Genomic DNA, 22,766 nt, shown 5'->3' with positions numbered 1-22,766 from the left:
AATGGCCTAAATCAATTATTCCTAGAGAAATAGACACACATTATTGGAATACCTAAAATTTTTGTCATGAATTGGCCTGAACTTCATTGGAAAAATTAAAATAGAAGACAGAGATAATACGACTTCATGGAGACTTTAAGATGAACTAATAAGCCGACTCAGGTACCAAAACAAAATTTAAAAAACAAAAACATAAATGAAATGAGCTAGCAAAGATGGAATTTCCCTATGAGAGTGAAGTTTCCGTCACAGGAAATTCTAGTGTCCTCTCTTGATCTTGCCTTTACAAGAGGGTTCAGTTTCGCTTTCCACGTGAAGTAATGGATGGAAATATCTGGAGACATGACTATAATATCTGAGTGAAGCCACATAATGACTGGAGGATATAGATGTTCTAACTGGTTATATAAATGCTTTCTCTTCCGTCTTTGGAGGACCGTTTTCCCCATAACAAACTCCAAAAATACTTCCTCATTCTTGCTGACATCTTCCTTTAGATTTGGATTCAAAATACCACATCTGTAACTGATGGTCCACATAGCTATGTTGTAAGCACCATGCATTGCAACTTTATCTGAATTACCTCATCTAATTCTCTCTAAAACCGCATACCTAGAAATTATTTGTTCAATCATACAAAAGGATACACTGAAGTTCAGAGAGGTGATCCGCCAGAAACCATGGAGTCTCAAGTTACCTGATTCAAAGTCTAGAACTCATTTCATTATTGCTCAGACTACTGTGTTATCCTATCTGCCACGTTTCTAGGTGAAATCAATATCAGACAATGAATTTACTCTTGGGTCTTTCCTGTGGCCTGTTACACAGAAAAAGATCTATGTGCTCCCTGTGAGCAATTTTCCCCAAGCCTCAATGCCATCACAGCAATACAAGAAACTCCAAACAGTCACGGAAAGTTGCTGCCTTGGTAAACGAGATATTTTGCTAGTACAGAGTTGGCTGCAAGAACACATCTTCTCTTATGCCCAGCAGGGTGAAAAGTCATCTATGCTCTTTTGTACAACAGTAACAAACCTGCTGATGTCTGAAAGTGGTTTGAGGCCAGTCCCAACCTATCTCTCCTTAAGTTCCTAGTCAGATTCCCAAGAGGACATATAGAATGTCTACAGGAAGTCCATCTTACATGTTGCACAGAGCACAGGGTTTAAGAAATCTGGGTTCTAGTTTAGCATCTGCCCCTGATAAGCTCTATGATCTTGGGAAAATCAATTTTGGGGTCTCCGTTGTTTAAATATATAACCTGAGGAGACAGCTTACATGTCCTTCCAGAATTGTAGTTTACGTCATGTATGTACATATGCATATACACATGCTACACATTTCGCATTTCTGTAGTTACTTAAATACCTGTTAACTCAGCAGGTGTTCATTTAAGACTGGGGAATTGCCAGTTCTCTGATTTCACAGAGTCTTTTTCTCAGGAAGCTGGAAGATCTCACATCATTCATTAATGAAATCTCAGTCCACCTCCTAAAAGGTGAGAACTCAGAGGTTGTTATTCTGTCATCACTCATATAGTGCCTTAAAATGATATGCATTTCAGAACACAGTGCACGGAGAATCCAGCCACTCACACAAAGAGTGCTTTCCCTGGAAAGCTAGGCAGAGGACACCCGGCCGACAAGATGCGTGGGGAGCTAGAATGGAGAGGTATGTAATTGTTATGGTGGGAATCTTTGCCAAATTAAGCTGGCGTTAAAATTGATTAAATCAAATGTATCTTCAGCTTTCTTTCCCCCTAACGGATTACTGGCACCAAGAGAAATATGCTATATTTGTCTCTCTCAGTCTACTGAGTAGGTGATACTCCTTTGAAGATTACTTACTGATGACAGCTTTCAGCCAACCTGCATCTCTATTCTCCCATCCTCCAAACACAGTCTCTTTGGGAAGTTAGAAGTAGGTCAGAAAGTATACAAGTGACACATTTTCCCCGAAGTATTTATGCATGTATCTGGTTCGAAAAGTCATAAAGTTGAAGCATAGGTTTGTTTGTTTTCTGGAAGAAGAGGAGGGAAAGAGAGAAGACGTGTAGTCTTAGGTTGACAGCAGGTTTGCAACATCTCACTTGAACGCTGGATGACTTCCCTGCATTCTTGAGTCAATTAATTCTTGTAGAAAGCAGAGGGTGATGGTTATGTAAACTGTAGAAACAATGGGTGCTAAAAAGGGAAGGAAAGAGAACAAGAGTGCTGAAAAAAGAATACCACAGAATATCCCAGATTTCTAAACACGGTTATTTTTAAAAATGAGAAAGCTGAAATACAGCATGGCTTTTTAATTTTTTAAAAACTTAAAAGACAGGCTACAAAGAGGAAAATGGTCCACTCGGGCGGACTTGATGCCTGCCAGGTAAAGAGAATGGTTAGTCCTATCTTCATCAATATATGATGGGAATCTGCATGGTAGTTTATGATCGTTGCTTTGTAGAAAAGAAAACGGAGGCTGAGAAACATGGAGCTAATAAAAAGAAGAGGAAAGATGCAAATCTTGGTCTGAGTCCAGGGTATTCACACTCCAGGCAGAGGCACTTTTTCTTTCCATTGGCTCATATCTATCTCACAGTTGGTTTTTTTGTTTGTTTTTCTCATCTCTTTCAATCAACTCTTCTAAATAGAGTCCTGTTACCTAGCAGAGGGTTATGGTTATGGAACCCTCAACAAAGCAATATCAGAAAGACTGTGATATTTACTGAGTAACCACCACGAGGTGCATTGGACTCTTCCACTGAGGCAAAATCAACTGAACGTGGACCCTGTATTCCCCAGGTTTCTGGAGTTTCCAGATCAACTGGCAAAGAGAACTGTTGTTTGGACTTCTTGCCAAGGAAGCTACAACATGCATTGTGACTTACAGCTGTTTTTTGTTTTTTTTTTAAATGAGAATCTTACTTCAAAGTGAAAACATCCCTCTCAGGGGAAGGGAGAAAACAGGTAATAAACTTTCCATCTACTTTCACGCTGGATGCTATGACGCTATACAAATAATCCTACATTCATCTGGCTTACAGAAAGCAGAATAAATGCAGCATAATGCCTAGCAGTTGTATTTTTCTAAAGCGCACTATCATGAATTATAAACCTCCACTCTCAATGATCCCTTGCTCATGTGAAGATGCTGACAAATCATCTTTTCAAAAGTAGGACTCTTGTCTGTGCGCGAGAGGTTTATGTTTATCAGTCCCAGCGTTTCCTTTGGTCCAATTTTGTTCCTCTCATTTTGTAAATATGATAACATATTGAGGAAGAACGAAGCCAGTCCCATTTGTCACTGTTTTCCCTTGGCACTCTGGGCAATGATCTGTTTAGGATGGCTGCACAAAATCTATTTGCTCAGCAAACTTGATTTTAGCTGAGGACCGATACATATGTAGATTGCCATGACACCATTGTTTTCAAACGATGCTAGGCTGTCGTGCCAGATGAGTATGTACAGGCCAAAGAAGGGATGAAATATTAAGGCACATCAGAAGTCTTAATTCTTTCGAGAAGGGAAGGAAAAGATAGTCACTTGGGAACTCAGAAAGTAAGAATTCATTTACTTAAGAATTATTTAAAGCAAATTAACTTCCCTCTTTCTCCCTATTCAAGGAATAATTGTCATCTTTATCTATTCCTCCGCCTTCACTCAGCCTTCTCTTCTGTAACTACTGCATTGTACCACTTAACACCCCACGTTTTAAAGACATTTAAACTTTTAATTTTTACCTATTAGTTAATATTAATAGCACCACGCATGTTTGTTAGGATATCAAACTTTTTTAAAACACAAAACATGAGAGAAGGATAAAAGAAAATTGCTATGTTTCTTCTTCCAGTGTATTTTTCTTAGGAACTTGGAAACATTTTTTTAAGTTCAGGGACACAGATGCTCACTGATTTTTTTCTACACTGTAGACCTACGATGCTTCGGACAATTTTGCACTCTAGAATTATAAATGGATAGAAGGACTCTAAAGACTGGACCAGAAGAAAACTTCAAGAACACTCAGAGACTCAGAATATGATCAGGGCCCATCTGTGATATCTTTGATTACCATGATGTCTGTGGTGTCAATCGTTTCTTTCTAATGATGAATATCAACGAATGACATAATTTTCATAAATATGAACAGGAGTCCCAGTCTCCCACCCATATCCTAAGCAGTTGGAAAATTGAAAAGATCTCTGAGATTCATAGCTGAAGCTCCCTTAGGAAGCATAAAACATCAGCAACGGGAGGGAAAGAGAAATTCAGCGAGTACATCAATGTCGAGATGTGGATAAGCATGTTTTTGAAGTTCACAGATCAATAGAATTTAAAATTATTATTCTGTGTTAAAGAGAAACATTTTCCACACAGAAGAAGAGACAACACCATGATAGCTCTTGATAACCAAGTCACCGACTTCATTTTCTGAGCTTTCTCTTCAACTGCTGCTGCCTAGCAACTTGAAAATTGCTTTCTTATCTTCCTAATTTGGGGCATAAGGAGTGTGTGTATGCATGTGTTTACTCAGGAGGGAGCAGAAGAAAACTGGCAGGGGATGAGGAGGGTTTGATGACCAATTTGCTGTGGGGTGTAGGCAAGCACTGAACACTGACCAGATCTCCCAGACTTCAGATGGGCTGATTTTGCAGGTTATGACACATTTAACAGGGATTAGACTTCTAGGAGGAGAAACAATTTTTTTTTGTGAGAGGAAGGAACACAATTAATTTATTTTAAGCAGAATGAATTTGAGATATCTATGGAACATCTACCTACAGATTGCCAAAGAATCAGATGGAAATAGGATTCTGGGGTGAGAGAAAGCGATAGCAATTACTGATCATCATTAGGACGTCATCAGCAGCATGTAGGTGGAGGAGGAAGAGGATGAATCAAATACAGATACTTAGCAAGAGACGCGCCTCTGTGACGTTTCGACTCTTCTCTATTTAGTTCACCCATAGACACATATGTCCGTAATAATGAACCCGATGCCGTCTAAGAGGGCGGATGCCTCTTTGCTTTAAAAGGCCACCGTGTTGCACACTGTTGACATCATTTTAATGGCATTATCTGCTTTCATGTCCGTTCCCCACTAGGATGGGAGACTTTTAAAGGCAGGTTGGAGTGGCAGGCATGGAACTGAAATCCAGGGAGTATTTGTGTAAATAACAGACAAAGGAATGAATGAGTCAAGGAGGGAAAGCGGAATCTCAGCTCTTGTGGACATGTAGAACATCACGACTAGCCTCGACTTCCGATTTCAAATAACTTCCCAGGACAGAAAGAGCCCAAATGAAATGCAAACCCAAACTCAGTTCACCAAAGCTGGCAGTAAGAGCGTATGTCATTTTGAATACCACTGCGCAGCTCTTTTTGTTATAATAATCAATAGCTACTATGGTATGTGTATGTGCATATATGTATGTTTGTGTCTGTGCATAATTACATCAAGTTATCAATGTATATTTGTAATCATATAGTCAATTTGTGACAATGAAGTCAAACATATAATTTACATTATATATGCATATCTGAAATTTATCAAATGCTTATTATGTGCTAGGTGCGAAATCAAGCACTTTGTCCAAATTATCTCCTTGAATTCTCCCAATCACCCTATGAGAAATTAATTTTTACACCCATTTTTGAAGTGATTTAGATACACCCACATTTTAGAGTTAGACATAGAAACAGGTTTTATAGATGTTTAAAACGAAATGTTCCATTTTCTAAATATGACACTCAAGACCCTCCACAGTCTGGCTGTGTGTATATAAATGCATAAACATATTTCATATTTACACAGTTTATATTTCCCACAGCACATATTTGTATTCATAGACGTAGGTAACTTTCTCCCTATTTAAATATCTAATGTTTTATATTATAATCAAGGCACTAGTGGTTAAAATGGGAACAAATGAGTCAACATTTTTATGCTTCTCTTTATAAATGCAAAGAACAAAATGAAAGGTCATATCTACTCAATTTCAACTTTCTCTATAAGACAGGACAAATAAAATTTTCTATTGTGCATCAAGGCTATATTGAAGTAAATATTTATCTACTGCCAATAAATTAAGAGATATCTGCTTGGACCACCGTCTCTCACTAGGGACAATGGAAGTAAAAATCACTTGTAAAGAAAATTTGCTAATCAAATGCAGTAACAGATAGTTTTTAAGTACTAGCGACTGGTAGTAGTGGGAAACTGTCAGGGGAGAGGGGATGGGACTGGCAGTTGAGGGAAACTGCTAGGGGAGGGAGCGACACACCTCATCAACAAGGGTACCTGCATGATCAATGTTTATATACCTAACCCTGAATTGTACCCCACATCTTTATAATAAATAATAATAATTTTTAAAAAGTATTATACAAATAACATTTTTTTAAAAATTGCTGTACATTAGCATTTTCACTCTTCTGGAAGTTGCTTAGTCATCAATTGCAATCCTCTGCAATGTGGCCAAGAACAATGTCATAGATAAAAAAGTCAAAACAGTTAAATTTTTCCAAGTACCATCCCTCCTCTCACAGGAGAATTTTAAATCTCGTTCCTCTGAGATCAACTGCTCTCATCACTTCTTCTTTTTTTTTTTTTTTTTTTGAGTTGGAGTCTCACTCTGTCACCCAGACTGGAGTGCAGTGGCCGCTCCCGGCCACCGCAGCCTCGACCCGCTGGGCTCCGGCGATCCTTCCGCCTCAGCCTTCCGAGTAGCCGGAATGACAGGCACGCGCTACCACGCTCGGCTAAGTTTTTGATTTTATTGTAGAGATGAGGTCTTGCTGCCCAGGCGGGTCTCGAACCCGCGGGCTCAGGCAATCCACTCACCTCAGCCTCCCAAAGGTGCGGGATTACAGGCTGAGCCTCCGAGCCCGGCTCCTCATCACTTCTTGCCTGGACGACTGCAGAAGCTTGCTGCCTGCTTTCTTGGCCTCCTCTCCTTCCAAGCCACTTTTCACAGGAAGGCCCATCCTCTTACTCAGAAGCCTAAACTCTCTTGCCACTGCCACTGTCTCTTTGGCAAAGCCTGGAATATTCCACATTATTTGGAAGACCACCAACGACAGAGCTTCTGGCGATCTTTCTAGCCTCTTGAATGCCATCATCAACCTGGATTTCTTTCTCAGTCTTTAGCCATGCTAGACTTTTAGAGATTCTTCCATTTAATGCCTCCAGGTCCAGAATCAGGACTTTTACATGTCCTCTGGCATCTGCTTGGGCGGTTCATCATCTTTGCCTTGCTAATGCCCACTCGCCTTTCAGATTGCCACTTAATGATCAAGTCCTCAAGAAGGTACGTTGGACGTCCCACATGAGAGGGGTCTGTCAGTCAGTCATGGCACAGATCACATTTAGCATAACAGTGACTTAACTGGCATGATGTTTTCGATGTCTACTGTGGCTAAACTGAAAGTCCCAAGGAGAAATCATTTTGTGTTAGTCACTAACACTCCTAAGAGAGCTTAACATACAGTCTGTTCAATAAATATTGTTATCAACTGATCAAATGCAGTGGTTTAGAATAGGCAAGACAGAGGCTACTAGATTCAGTGGATATTTTGGGATTTGAGGAAGCAAAAACTATACACACACACACACACACACACACACACACACACACACACACACACACTCTCTTAAAAGACAAGAGAATGAAAAAAACCCAAATAACTTAGTTTTAAAAAATCCTCATATTTCAATTGTTCTAAGAGTTCATGTTCATAATCCAGTACAAGAAAATATTATGATGACAAGAAGCAGCCTGAGTGAACAAGGAAATGTTAAGAAATATTTAATATTCATTTTTAAATAAGCAAGAACGTGAAAAAAAATTTAGAGTGCATTTCATTATCTAGTTGTTAAACTAAAACAAATAACTGATATTTTGAGGAGTGATATTCAATTACTCAGAAAATTAATTTATGAATGTTATGCCTTATCTAACAATGTTAGGCAATGTTGTAACAACAGCTAACACTGTCAGCTTCTAAGTGGTAGATACCATTCTAAGTACATTACATGTACACTCTTATTTAAGCCAAGCAAAAATACTAGAAGGCACATAATTATTTACTATCCTTATCTTATGGATGAGCAAACTGAGACACGGAGTTCTAAGGTCCTTGCTTGAAGTCTTAGAGCTAGTAAGCAGAGGAGACAGGATTCAAAACAAAGCTATCTGTTCTGTTGGGAACTCTTTTTAACCTGCTAAGCAGCCGTCTTAGAGGGTCCTAAAAGAACTTACATTGCTTAATCAAAGTTTATCATTTTCTCAGCTGAAATGATCATCCTTCTATGAATGTCAGGGACTACGCTAACAACTTTGCACACATTGTCTCATTTAATCTTCAGAAGAGTCTTGCAGGGTAAGTATTGTCATTAGTTCCAATGTGGAAGTAGTTAAATTAAGACTTGGAGAAGTTAAGCTCCCAAAGTCGGGGAGCTGAGCCAGAACTCTGAGACCCAGATCTACTGACTCTACGGATGGAGTTCTTAATTACAAAAGAGCTCACTTGTCTAGGGCAAGAATGATCTTTCACACAAGCCCTACCTTGGCACTACTGGCAATGTGAAGTAGATAAAACATAGTTGTGAGAGCTGTCCTGTGCAATGCAGGGTGTTCAGGACATCCTAAATCTCTATCCATGAGATGTCAGCATTACCCCTTCTTCCAGTCGTCACGATAAAACACTAACACCCCTGACTTTTCCACAAATCTCCCAGATGGGGAAGCAAAGCTTCTTCCTATTGAGAACCGCTGCACTAAGTAGTTTTTCTCGTTTTGGATACTTTTGAGTACAATCTCAACACTTTCTTACTGCTTAATCTCTCTTTCCAATTTGCACTTGAATTGCAGTACTTCTGTTAAAATATTTTCTTTACACAAGTTTAAAAAAAATACTTTAGGCTTCAGTTTTCTTAGTTATATTTTGGTTTTGTGGATTATCCACATGTTTGGAAATTGTCTAATACCTTGTAATAGGATAAGATTTGGCTAACTTTAAATAGGTCAGACAGATATAATAATCCCTGCCTCACACAATTAATCATGCAGATTAAATAAAAATATGCCTGTAAAACACTTAGCCCTATATCTGAATTATACTCAATGCTCAGTTAATGTTCATGGTTTTGCTAATATTATCATCACTATTATTTGTGCAGTTTTTATGGTTTACCTTTCTGATTTATCTTCAAGTTTCCAGAAACTGTCACACATTTCCTCTCCTGATTTACTGAAAACATTTACCTGTAGGTCACAACGTAAGTCTAAATGCCAATGTAAACCCATTCTATGGATATAACCTTAAAGTCAATGAAAGTTGAAAATCAGGGCACAGTGGCAAATTGTTGAGAAGAAATATTTGATAGTGGAAGCCCAAATACTTAATTCTATCGATAAAGCTTATTACAAATAGTTATAAATAAGAATCAAGCAGTAAAAAGTGTTTTTACTATCAGAAATACTTTCAAAAAATGGTATAGGTTTTTATTATTCCACCCTCACAAATGAACATGACATTCACTGTGTAGCTCTTTACCAATTATTTTTCAGTAAGAAACTATTAACAGAAACATATATGCCAAATTCAAGAAGAAAATACCCAGACCCCCTAGCACAATGCCATCTTCAAGCCAACCGCATGAACTGTTCATTCTTATTTTTTCACAAGGTGTAGATCTCTTTAAATGCCTAGGCTTTGTTGTTTTATTATGTCCAATGCCAGAAAACTAAGTATTTGCCCATGCCAGTCATGAATGCTGGGACATCATAAAGAACAAGTGCCTAACAAAGAGCTGCCAGAGCACGTAGTTTCATGCTGCCCATCATGGCACGAAGCAGGGATGGAGAATTCTCTTCACTCTATAAAAAAACAGCTGCCATAAGGCCACTGCTCCAGGAAAAGAAGCTCTAAGACCGAGGCTTGGTTTTTAAATGAATTTTGACCTCTATTTCGGAAAACAAAGCAGACAGCATGAGCACAAGAGAAGACAAGCATTTTAAAATCTCAAGACAATTATTTCAGATGAAAAAGACACTCTCTAGAGAGAACGGCAGCTGCTGGCTTAAGGAGCTATAGGCCCTGCCAAATTGCAATATAGCCCTAAATACTCCCTTGTAATTATTATTTTCCTCATATGACTGCAGAGTTCTCATGGAAGGAGATAACTTTTTAAAATGCAATCTTTCTTCTTCCAAGAACTTGTGATAGGTCACCAGAACTCACTGGAATCTGTCCATTCTTTCTTTCATAGATACAGAGAAAGCGACACATTCCAGCACCTTCCTCATGGTTAGGTGAGGCCAAGTGACTTGTCCTGACACACAGATCATGAACAGACTATAAGCATGTCGCCTCTAGGGTAAGGCATAGAAAACCCAGGCATCCCCAGTTCTCTTTCCCCCGTGACAGCTATCTGGAAGCCACCTGCTAAGATGGCAAAGTCATGAGACAGAAGCCGACTGGCCCCTGACACACGACGCATGGAAGCCGCCTTGAGCAGCAAGGTCCACGGTAGACTTTGCAGACACAAAAAGTGATCTTTTGCTGTGTTCATCCACCAAGACGTCAAGGTGGATGTCTCGTCACAGCAGAGCTCACGTGTTCTTTTTATTTTTATTTTATGTTATTATGGAGATGTGGGGTACGAGTGAGAGTTAACTACGTAAGTAGGCTGCATGCAGGTGAAGTTTGGGTTTCTAACTGGTCCTCACTCCCCCTAGTAGTGGACCAGGTACCCTTTGGGTTGAGTTCACATATTCTTGACACATACAGCTCCTACTCCAGTTTCTAGAATGTGGAACGTGCTTAATACGTAGCTCTTTAAGAACAAATGTGCAGAGCTGAGAACACCATTTGCTAGTAACACCAACGTCAAGATACGGAATACTAGGGGCAAAATACAGTCATTCTGATTTATTTTGAAAAGCAATTTCTGCACATTAGTGTATACAGACTATATATATCATCCAGCTCAACAGCTCATGGAGTATGCAACACAACTCCATGCTGCTGACTAATGCACAGACAGGTTCTATTCATGTGAAAAGATTATTACCACCACAAGGCAGCCATATTTGTCAGGTTCAAAGTGAATTAAGAGAGCAGTCTAGTTGGAAGGGAGCGGATCTGTAACTTTTATTCAATTTTCCTTCCACTTCTGCTGTGTATCTAAATTTCTTATCTTGGCATAGTTCAAGCTATGTCGTGATGAAGAAAGGATGGCACTTTCTCTGTATTTTCTGCCCGGTGATAGAAGCAGTTCGAGACGGGCTAGCAATGACAGAACAAACAATTTAAAAATGCAATGTGATCTGCTAACAGCCACAGCTAAATGAAGCTCTCAAAAGATTAGCGTCTCCAAGACTCACTACTGTTCATGGTTTCTTGGATTTTAATTAATTCACATACATTGAAAACACATTTAGTATAAGTGGTACACGGTGTGCTCCATGGAATGCAAAGGATCCAAAGTTTATACACAGCCCAAGTTCAAGTCTCAGCCACACAACCAATATCCAATAAGAAAAAAACTTGCCCTGCAATTCCCCATGGTCCTGTTCTAGCCACTGTTTCCTGATACATTCTTGAATATCCGTGACTTCTGAATGGATTTTGTTTCCTGACGACGGTTCCAAACTTCCACACTTGGTCTTGAATTGGACAATGATTAGTGTTCTTTAATTATCCTCACTTCTGTCTACACTTGATCCTCAGGCTGCCTTGACTCTGACGATATCAGATAACACCCCAGCTCCACCCTCCCTAGGCAACAGCACCATTCGGAGCAATCAGGAAAAGAGTAGCAGAATCATTATTTTATAAGGGTTTACTAACAGCACATCAAAGAAGGAGAAATGGAAGAGGTTTCTTCTTCGTGACCGATCAATACGCCAAAGTAACCTTCATGACAAACGTGTACTTGAAAAATAATCTCAATTCACCTAAATTAGAGAGAAGAAAGTTCCCATCACATCTGAGTGAATTATAAAAGAGAGGCACAGAATACAAAAATGAGCAGAGAAACGCATTTGTAAGGGGATGTGAAACCATCTCTTTCTCCTCCCTCACTCACTCACGTACTTTCTGAAGTGCTGTGTTTCATAGGCAATGGGGATGCATTCATATAAAAGGTGACTTTTCCTTCCGAAGGATCGAGAGAACTAGGACCCACTGGGGAAAATCAAAGGGAGAAGCAGAAAAGACACTGCCCTGCCATATCATCCCTCACCTCTAACTGTCGCACACAAGACCCGGGCTTCAAGTTGAAGTCCAAAGACTGACATTTAAATCTCACACGGGACTAAATAAACTATACTAACCTATGTCTCTGCTTTTGCTCTCTATATGCCTACAATACGACAAAGACTTGGCCTCAAGTTCCTGTCTGTCTTCTTGTGTGAGTCACCAATCGTGTTCTAAATCCTTACTTAAGTCTTCCTTCTTCACAAAGTCTTCCTAACTCTCTGGCAGAACTGATTTCAATTTCTTTCAGATCTCTAAGCGTATTATTTCGAAATCTACTATTTTTTAAGCTAAGACTGCCTAGTGTTTGATAATTTTGAAGGTCTGTATCCTCTGTGCGTAAACTGACAATACCTGGAACCTCCTTCTTTGCTTTGGTCCTTATGTCTCTCACAGTGCCTGATCCACTGCTTTGTAATCTAGTAATCAGGTTGAATTTAAAATATAAAAAATTGAGTTTAAAATACAAAAAAGAGGGAGAAAACCTCACATGGCTTCTTCTTGCTCATGTTTATATTAGGAAAGTGAGTGATCCAAGTAAGAATTGTGCCGAGGGAAGACAGATTTAAGACAACCAATCACATAACAAAAATTATTAAATCAGCATTCTGAGGTCTCCATTAGATAAGACCTTTTAAAGAAATGGGTCAGGCATGGTGACTCACACCTGTAATCCCAGCACTTTGGGAGGCTGAGATGGGAGGCCTGCTTGAGCCCAGGAGCTCGAGACAAGCTTGGGCAATGCAATGTAGCGAAACCTCATCTCTACAAAAAAATCAAAAAATTTAGCCAAGCCTAGTGGTGCATACCTGTAGCTATTAGACTGAACTGGAAGGATCACCTGAGCCCAGGAGGTCGGGGCTTCCATGAGCTGTGATCGTCGTAATTGTGTCACTGCTCTCTGGCCTGAACAACAGAGTAAGACCCCAACTCAAAAGAAAAGAAGAAGAAGCAACTCTACTGCCTAGGTAATGTACAGACCCCTTAGATTCTGTTCATTACGAATTTGGCTAGATTTAAACTCCTGCTTTGCTGCCATCTATCAATCAGTCAGAAACCCCAGGCAAGTAGAGAAAGCTGAGTGCTTTCTCAACACTTAATAATAAAACCAGCACGTTCAGAAGCTCCATTATGGTGTGGCAAGGTAGGTATTAGCCAGGCTGAATAGTCCTCTCTTGATATATAAACCCCAACAAATGTGATTCTTTTGGAGAAGCTACTTAATTGGCCCTTGGCTATACCTGTCGTACACAAAGGGTAGGGGACAAATAGCATGGGCATCACATGCGAGCTTTTTAGAAATGGAGAATCGCAGAACTGCCCCCAGACAACCTGAATCAGACTGGCATGTTCACAGTATCGCCAAATGACTCATATGCAGGTAATGATCTTAAGAGGTCCAGGCATCAGATATTCCAGCAGCAACGTTTCATTTGCTTCCTGGCAGTCTTTTTGCTCCAAGCCATAATTGTATTGGAAAAACAAAGTATTTGCTTTTCACACCCTCTCCTCTACCCCTCGAGGTCTTTCCATGCAGCTGTCTGTTTTAATATGCAGCCCGAAGAGAAAAGATTTTCACAGTATTTAGAATGAACTCATGTCTGCCATACACACTATGTCTTGACCCTATGATATCCCTGTGAACATAAGCATACTTAACTTGTTTCCTGTCACTTATGTAAATGGAGATGTCTGAGAACCCCCATGTCTAAAATCAGTCAACTCTCCACAGAATTAAGGTTCTGATTGTGTTACCCCTGGATCCAAGACCTTCAAGGCCCCATCTGTCTTACTCTCAAATCTTTTGCCTCTTTGACCATAGCCCAGTTTACCTAGTCACAGAGATCCCAAACACACACATTCTTGATGAAAGCTTTTATCAGTGGCCAATATATAATGGATTTTCTGTTAATTTGTTCAAAATGTGCACACTGAAGAAATTAGAAGTTAAAAAAAAAAAAAATCTAGCCCATGCTTCTAAGCAATGGAGTTTTATTTTTTTGTTCCTTTTAATTTGTTTTTATTTAGTTAAATCCAAATAAAATTCAACTTATCACCATTTAAGTTTTTTAAAAAGGCAAATCTGATTGCATTTCTCCATGGTTTACAATTCACTAATAGGTTTCAGAACAAAATCCAGCATGAGCGTGCAAGATCGGTCATGATCTGATTCCTTCATGGCTCTTCAACTCACCTCTCAACGATCTCTATTTTTATACTGTTTGTGTCAGTGATGAGATTCAGCAAAGGAAAGGTTAAGATAATAGGAGTGAATGAAACTGCTGAACCAGGCAGAAGCAAACTGTGATAATATTTGCCATGATACTTATTTGGGCATTTCTGTCTTGTATAGTATGACTGCCTTCTTTAGTGACTTGACTTAGCTATGTGATCTGAACTTTTTTAGCAATAAGCAAACAACATAAGTGATAACATTAAACATCTGCTATAGTTTCATTAAGAAGGGGTTTATAGTGTTAAGATGTCTACAGTGTTAGAATGTAATACAGTGAACTGTCAACCACGTTCAAAGTCATGATGTATATTCAGAATGTTTGGTCCAAATCTAGGACCCATTCCAAAGTATCTCTACACAACGCAAACTATTAACTACAACTTTGAGCTTACAAAAATGCTTAAATATGGCCACTTAGGCATAAAGATGCATTGTTTTTATAAAAGCCTCTTGGTCACTGAATAAGAAGCAGGTGTCTGAAATTTTAAAACCACGGGAGGAGAATATTAGAACAAGAAAAAGTATGAAAGAGATTACCTAGACCCCATTTCTACTTTATGGATTTGGAAGAAAAAGCCCAGAAGAGGCCATGAAACTTACCACAAGTTCCACTGTTATCTGTCACTGAGTAGCTGAGTAACTCTGGCAAGTCCCTTCTCTCTCAGCCTCAGTTTCTTGATCTGTAAAATGAGGTGATTGAACTAGATGATGCAAGGTCTCATACACCCTGAAAATGCTATGATCTGCAAAGCTAGACACTGCAACCTTGAACGTCCCCTCTCTAAAAGCAACATACAAGAAGAAGAGAAGATCCTCAAAGGGCACTTTGCAGCTTGGTACTATGAATGTCCCAGCTCACGGATACTGTAGTCTCAGCTTGAAGCTTGAGAACCTCACAGGCTGCTGGTATCTACCAGACAGAAGCAGACCACAGAGAAAGGTTGTCGCGTACTTTTTCCTGAGAAGTGTGGCAACTGAAAAGTTAGCCCGAGAGATGGCAAATCTCCTCCAGTCTCCGAGGACACGAGGACTCCCTCTGTCTGGGATCTGCCTCAGGAATTTCTCCTCAAGGTCCCCAGAAGCCCTGGGAGTCCTGCCCTTGACATAACCCCAGACAAAGATGCCTTTCCTCCTGGAAGCTCCCTGCCTGGGCAAGTCATTCAAAATCAACCTTAAAAGGGACTCCAGTCTCCAGGGAGCTGCACATTTGAGCATCATTTCATCAGCTGTCTGGAACTGTCTGATCTTTTTGGAGACCTTTTTGTATTTCATTACAATTTTATTATGTTAATAAGCAACGCGGTATTGTGTATAATTAAAAAAAGAAAAATTCAGCCTTTGAATGGAGGCTGTGTCATGGTTACTGGTTACACTTTATGTTTACTTATCTTCCATTCCTTATTCTTGGATAGGGACATATCTTCGAAATGGCTTTTATGTATTTTTTTTAATGAGTTTCGGGCTGGGCACCCTGTGCACGCTTGTAATCCCAGCACTTTGGGAGGTAGAGGCAGGAGGGTTGCCTGACCCAGGAGCTCAAGAATAGCCTGGGTAATATGGCGAGACCTTGTCTCTATAAAAAAATCAAAAACTAAGCCGGGTGTGTCGGTATGTGCCTGTAGTTCCAGCTACTTGTAAGGTTGAGAGAGAAGGATCACCTGAGTCCAGCATGTTAAGGCTGTGGCAGTTGTGAGAGTGCTACTCCAGCCTGGGCAACAGAGTGAGACTCTGGCACATAAACAAACAAACAAACAAACAAACAAACAAATAAATAAAACTAAATAAGTTTCATCTTTCCCTTTTTCTTCTTTTCAGTATTAGTGCTATCTATTGAGAAATTGGAAAGTTCGGCAGTAGTCTAAGTTTTTAAAACCTTAAACAGACCATCTAATCCTCTCTCTCATTTCCATTAAATAGTTTAGAGAATTTAAATATAATAACTCTTGCAAAGCAGACTCCAGACACTATGTCTGCAGAAGGGGGCATGGTCAATGTTCCTAGCAATTAAGCTAATCATTAAAACAAAGTTTAACTAATTGGGTTCACTTTTATAATATACACAAGTGAACTTGAAGCACTGTCTCCTATTAGCTGAAACACATTTGAAGTCTCTGGTCTGGCCTAGCATGGGGGCTCACTCCTGTGATCCTAGCATCCTAGTTATTTGGGAGGCCAAGGCAGGAGGATGGTTTGAGCCCAGGAGTTCAAGACCAGCCTGGGCAACAAAGCGAGACCTTACCTGTGTACACACACACACACACACACACACAGAAGTTGCCACATGTAGTGGTATATGCCTGTAGTCCCAGTTACTCAGGAGGCTGAGGTGGAAGGCTCACCTGACCCCAGATGGTCAAGGCTGTGGTGAGCCATGATCATGCTACTGTACTCCGGCCGGGGTGACAATGAGATCCCGACTCAAAAAAAACAGAAAGCAAGCTAGTATCTTAATAATTGTATACAAAATGTGGTCAACCTGGAGAATAAGAATTCCCAAAAGAAAAAAGGTGTCATCCAAAAACAAAAACAAAACAATTATGCTATCATTAATACCATTATTATTTTTGCCTATTACATATAGTGTTTATCTGTGCTGGGCACCATCTACACACTACATGACTACGCAGTTGTAGCCTTATGGAAACACTGCAATCTTAACTCTGAAAGACAAGGGATCACGACAGGGAATCAAATAGTGACTTCAGAGAAGGATCAACTTGTTAAAAAGAAGGACCACGCATGTTTCATTGTTTCATTGGTTACTTTAGGTAAAACCAAGAATGATGACACTGGGATACAGAGTCAGGTTCAGTTACCACCTACAGAATCCAAGCAGTAGACTTGCTGACTGTAGCGGACACACTATTGCTGTAGGTGCTTGGCTACAGGGTTCCGTGACCAGCTGTAAAAGATGTAGCTCAGCCTGTCATCCCAGCCCTTTGGGAGAGGCCAAGGTGAGAGGATTGCCTGAGCCTACAGGTTCGAGACCAGCCTAAGCAACTTAATGAGCCCTCGTCTCTACAATAAATCTCACACACACAAAACACTAGCCAGACGGGGTGGCGTGCGTCTGTAGTTCCAGGTAGTTGGAAGGCTGAGGCAGAAGGATCGCCTATGTCCAGCAGGTAGAGGCTGCAGGGGTCGTGAGTGTGCTGCTGCATTCCAGCCTGGGCGACAAGAGACGCCGACTCAGAAAAAAGGAAAGGATCCTGACAGCGGATGAGACTACCAGGAATGCTCTAGAAGGACCTGCTGTCACTGGGGTTCTGGGAAAAAGGAATATTGAGAACCTGAGAGCCCAACTGCACAAGGAAATGAACCAATCATTAAGTGAGGAAATAGTCTTGGAGAACTACAGATCTATGTGTCTCTTTCATAGCACTCATCAGACTCTATCTTGTGTCAAATCTTTGTGTGTCCTTTTATTTTTATTCTTAATAAACTGTAAGGTCCTGGGATCATAAACCACTACATAGTAGGTAGTAAACTCGGCAAAAATGCTTTTCATTCTCTCCTGTTACAATGGAACCTGCCACAAAGCGTGGTCATGAGAAATAAATTAGGTTGCATATTTAAAGGACATAATCCATTGTCTAAAACTAGTAAGTAACAAATAAAAGTAGAGCTTTTAACGATAATTATTGCTACTACTATTATTTGCTATCCTTATTATTGTGAGTATTAATAAACCACAGACAAATGCCTCAGGTTCAGAACCTTTGATTTTAGAGCCCAATAAACACCAACCAATACCCATATTTATATTCCAAAAGAACGTTCAAAGCAGCAGACTTTTATTTGCCAACCCGGGGAGAAAGAAACAGGTCTAACTGCCCAAGCGTTCATCAAAGAAGCAATTCCATAGAATGTTTCCAGCCAGCCCCTCTTTTAACTAGAAAGAGAATATGGAAGGAGAAAAAGAGAAAAATAAAAATTTCGACTTCACCCCGAAAAAAAGACACGATTCCTTGAAGCACCATATGCATGAGGCATGACAAATGAACATAGATTTCTCTGTTTCTGCAACAAAGGAACCGTTAAGTGCCTTTGCAATTAATTAATGTTGGCTCTAATATTCCTATACAGTTAACATCAAATTCATTAGAATGTGGCTTTCAGAATAGCAGGACCTCTTGCCCATTACTTGTACGGTAACGTAATGACAGCAAGATGGACTTTTAAGTTGCATGTGTTCAAATCGGTTTTAAAAAAGGTAAATGTCTACACCATAATCTACACCAAATTTTCATTTTTACTTTTAAAAATATTTGTTATTATTAGAAAGACTGGATCTTACTCTGTCATCCAGGCTGTAGTGCAGTGGCATGACTGTAGTTCACTGCAGCCTCAAACTCCTGTCCTCAAATGATCCTCCTGCCTCAGCATCCTGAGTAGCTAGGACTACAGGTGAGTACGATCACACTTGGTTAATTATTTTAATTGCTATAGAGATGGCGTCCTGCTATGTTGCCCTGGCAGAACTTGAACTCCTGGCCTCAAGCGATCCTTCAGCCTTGGCTTCCCAAAACAGTGAGATTAAGGTATTAGCCACTGCTCCTGGCTTATCTACATCAATATTTTTCAAACATTTGTTCCCCCAAATAATTTTAGCAGTGAAGCTCTTCTTTTAAAGAACATCTTGGGCCCAACTTAAGATAAGGCACTTTAAATACCTATCACTGGCTAGGAAACATGTAACTGAGTTATATTATAAAAACTGTAGGAAGTTTGTCTTTCTGACTTCCCTTTCTTGTTGCCTTTTTCTTCCTCCATGCATTATTGATTGGATGTAGTTATTTTGGTAGAGGGTAGTCACTAATAATCGATTATCTTTATATCCTAATCCCCGGGGGCTGCAAGATTAATAAACTGCTTTTATTTTATTTTATTTTTTAATGATCTTTATAGGTCATACAAACCCCCTATGATCTCTAGGTCATGGAGACTTCCTTGACAGCATCCAGAAGTTTGATCAGTCGGGGAATATGAGTAGTTCTGACAGCTAGAAACCTCCTGCACACCTACGTTGCCCATCAAAGCCCCCAGCAATGTTCAAAGGCAGGTTGGATTTGAGAGCTTGCCTCTGCCCCCTTGGTCAAATCGAGTAAACCTTTCTCTGTTCCCGAGTACTGGTATCTCAGTGTTTGGCTCTCTGTGGACAGGGTACTCAAGTCTAACTTTAGGGGTGCTACCACAAAAATGTATTTTGTTTTTGGAACTCACAGAGTACCTTCCTCAAATCTGAAAGGCAGTTGGAACACAGTTCTTTAAAGCCATATACCGGCCGGGCGTGGTGGCTCACGCCTTTAATCCCAGCACTTTGGGAGGCTGAGGTGAGAGGATTGCCTGAGTTCGAGACCAGTCTGGGCAACTTGGTGAGATCTCATCTCTACAATAAAAAAAAAAAAAAAAATTAGCCGGGCATGGTGGTGCGTGCCTGAAGTTCCAGCTACTTGTTTCCATTACGCAAATATTTAATATCTACTGAGTGCAGGCAGTGCATCTCGTACAGTGTGCTGAAGTACATAAGAAGTCAGAGTTTCAGGGCCGGGCTCGGTGACTCAGCCTGTCATCCCAGCACTTTGAGGGGCTGAGGAGAGTGGACTGCCTGAGCCCGTGGGTTTAAAACCAGCCTGGGTAACTTGGAGAGATGCTCGTCTGTACAATAAATCATAAATTAGCTGGGTGTGGTAGCGCGCACCTGTAGTTCCGCTACTTGGAAGGCTGAGGCAGAAGGATTGCTGGAGCCCAACAGGTCAAAGCTGGGGTGGCCGTGAGCATGCCACTGCACTCCAGTCTGGGTGATGGAGTGAGATTCTGACTCAAAAAAAGAAAAAAGAAAACGAAAGAAAGATATTTGGGAACGCATCAAGTACTTAAATAGCTGTAGTATATTGGGAGAATGTAGTTAATGTCATAGGAATGCAAGATAATTCGACAAGTGTTAACGGAACCATTCTTAGTCATACAAAGAAAGAACTTATCTGTTAAGCAATCATCAAATCTGCACTCCTCACGCAGCGAAGACCTGCAAACGTGACCAGAAAACACCAAGAGCATCTAGACGTTTATAACTTAAGTAGCAGAGAGGTACAAGAAACCTGTTTTGAAAAGTCAAGACAATATCTAAGTGCTAAGTATAACGCAGCAATATCTAGGCCGAGGATCACAAACCCAAACCCCCAAATCGGGCGCTCCGACATGCTGAACGGAAGAAGCGTCAGGTCCCTTTGACCTCCTCTCAGCCCTACCATCTCAATCTTCTTTCTCTTCCACAGCACAGAATGAAGTTGTTCTCTGAAGTTCCCTTAGCTGCCTAAAGACTGGACCCCACAAAAAAGAAAACAATGACCTCTGGTTCCTTCCCCAAATTTTCATCACCTGAACTCACGCTATGGAAGAAAGACTCTGAAGTCTGTCAACACACCCGGATAGACTTTTGTCACAAACCATTGTGTGCTCTGCGGACCCAACAGACTTTGTCCCAGGCCACTGTATGTTCTTCGAGCATATTCAAATCCCCTAAAAATCATTCACTACCTCTCTGAAGTCATCCTCACTCCCTCATCTTCTTTTCCCCTAAGAAGAAAGGTGTATATAACCATCTGTACCCCATTTTGTGCTGGGGTAATCACTCTGTGTTCTCCGTGCGTGTTATATATACATTTGTACTCCTTCTCACCTACTCATCTGCTTTTTGTGAGTTGATTTTCAGCAAACCCTCCGAGAAAGATTTCCTCTTGGCCCTTATGCATTTGTTAGAGAGTTTCTTAAAATGAAAGGGCTCATTGGGACTGACATTTTATATCTGAGTGAACTCTAAAGAGGTAAAATTGGGCCTTAAAGTGTTTACAATTACCATTTATACTGTACTAGAGACACTGGTATATTCCACTGAACCTGGATTGCAATAACTGTATAAATAGACTTTTTCCAATTAATAGCTCGTGAACAACCAGAATACAATTGCATTATAACATCAATGGGCCCCTAAAGAGTCATTCAACAGTTGAGCTGTCCATTCTTCAGCTGCTTTGTGATCTTTGTTGTAACAATCCTGATTTTTCCACCGATGAACCAGTAAGCATTTCAGAATTGACTATATCTTCACTGATGCTGACCATATCCAGAGACCACTCAAGAATCGTACTCCAATCCATCTCTTACGCAATTTTCCGACTTCTCATCCAAGTCAAAAGCATCTCTCCCTCCTCTGAAAAACGAAACTGTGTATTTCACTCGAAAACTCTTTGTTTTGTAACCTATTACTTGCATATGCTACTATACTATTTATGGATAGATACCATTTTGATCATCTATATTAGAAGCCCAAGACAATGAAAACGATGAGTTATACCGAAATACAGTGTTTGCCAAAGAAACACTTAATACATAGTCACTGTTGTAATTTGTTTATAATGGAAAAGCCCACACGTGTTACAGATGTACTAGTCAACAAGTAGGTGCTGAGAGTCCACAACTTGTTATTTTTTATGCTTTATTAATATGATCCTCAACTCCGAGGAGAAAAGAGAAAGAAACAAAAAGAATGAAAGTCACAGCCCCTAACCATCGTAGGCAATCTACATTCTACCACCAAATAGTCCACTAATTAGCTGTACCACCTTGGATTAGCATATCAATCAGATCTATCTTTTTATTTCTTTATAACCCAATGGAACAGGCCGAGACCCTGAGCAACGTTCGTTCGTTCAGGACTTCAAATATTCTGAGTCAACAAGGAACATACAAAATAAGAAATGTATATGTATTCTGTTTGAATTATGAACAGCAATACGGAGGTTCCGTGGGGAAGATTATTCTCTAGCGTAGTTGCTCCAAAATTCGTAGTTTTTGTGTCATATGCTCCAACTTAACAAATTTTACAGTACCACAAAACTCCCCCTTCTTCCCTACTTCCAATCCCTTAAAACTGAAAGAAAAGTTCCACCAACCAAACCTTACAACATGTGATACACATACTTTGATAGTCTTCTATTTTATTTTATTTCAATCTATTTTATTTTAAAAATTGCAGGTCTGCTAGATAACCAAATTGATTTCATCGCTGTCTCTGGCTGCATGATTTCAATCAAATTATTCATCTAGTCTAAGGATTATTTTCTTTACTTGTAGATGTAGATAACAATGTTATTGCTTTCATAGGGTTACTTTTAGCATTAAATAAAATACTACTAACACCGTGCTTGGGGGTCAGTGTTCAGTAAAAGCATGCAATTTTTACAGATATTATTATTTGTATAATCATCTTACTATTATA

At 39.9% G+C, this 22,766-nt stretch overlaps 1 protein-coding gene across 8 annotated transcripts in view; it reads right to left on the bottom strand.

Annotated features, from left to right (window-relative positions):
• Positions 1 to 22,766, bottom strand: part of LRRC4C (leucine rich repeat containing 4C) — a 529,928-nt gene that overhangs the window by 103,972 nt on the left and 403,190 nt on the right. Inside the window, exon 3 of one of the 8 annotated variants that reach the window (XM_021711583.1) lies at positions 15,086 to 15,165. The exons of the other annotated variants lie outside the window; for them this stretch is intronic. The gene's annotated coding sequence lies outside the window, so the exon portion shown is untranslated. The remainder of the gene's footprint in view (positions 1 to 15,085; positions 15,166 to 22,766) is intronic. 8 annotated transcript variants of the gene reach the window in all.

This window comes from Carlito syrichta, unplaced genomic scaffold (genome assembly GCF_000164805.1).
Source record: "Carlito syrichta isolate Samal-C Ts95f unplaced genomic scaffold, Tarsius_syrichta-2.0.1 Scaffold302385, whole genome shotgun sequence".
NCBI classification, from domain to species: domain Eukaryota; kingdom Metazoa; phylum Chordata; class Mammalia; order Primates; family Tarsiidae; genus Carlito; species Carlito syrichta.
Note: the sequence above shows the minus strand (reverse complement) of the source record. Positions and strands in the feature narration are given on the sequence as shown.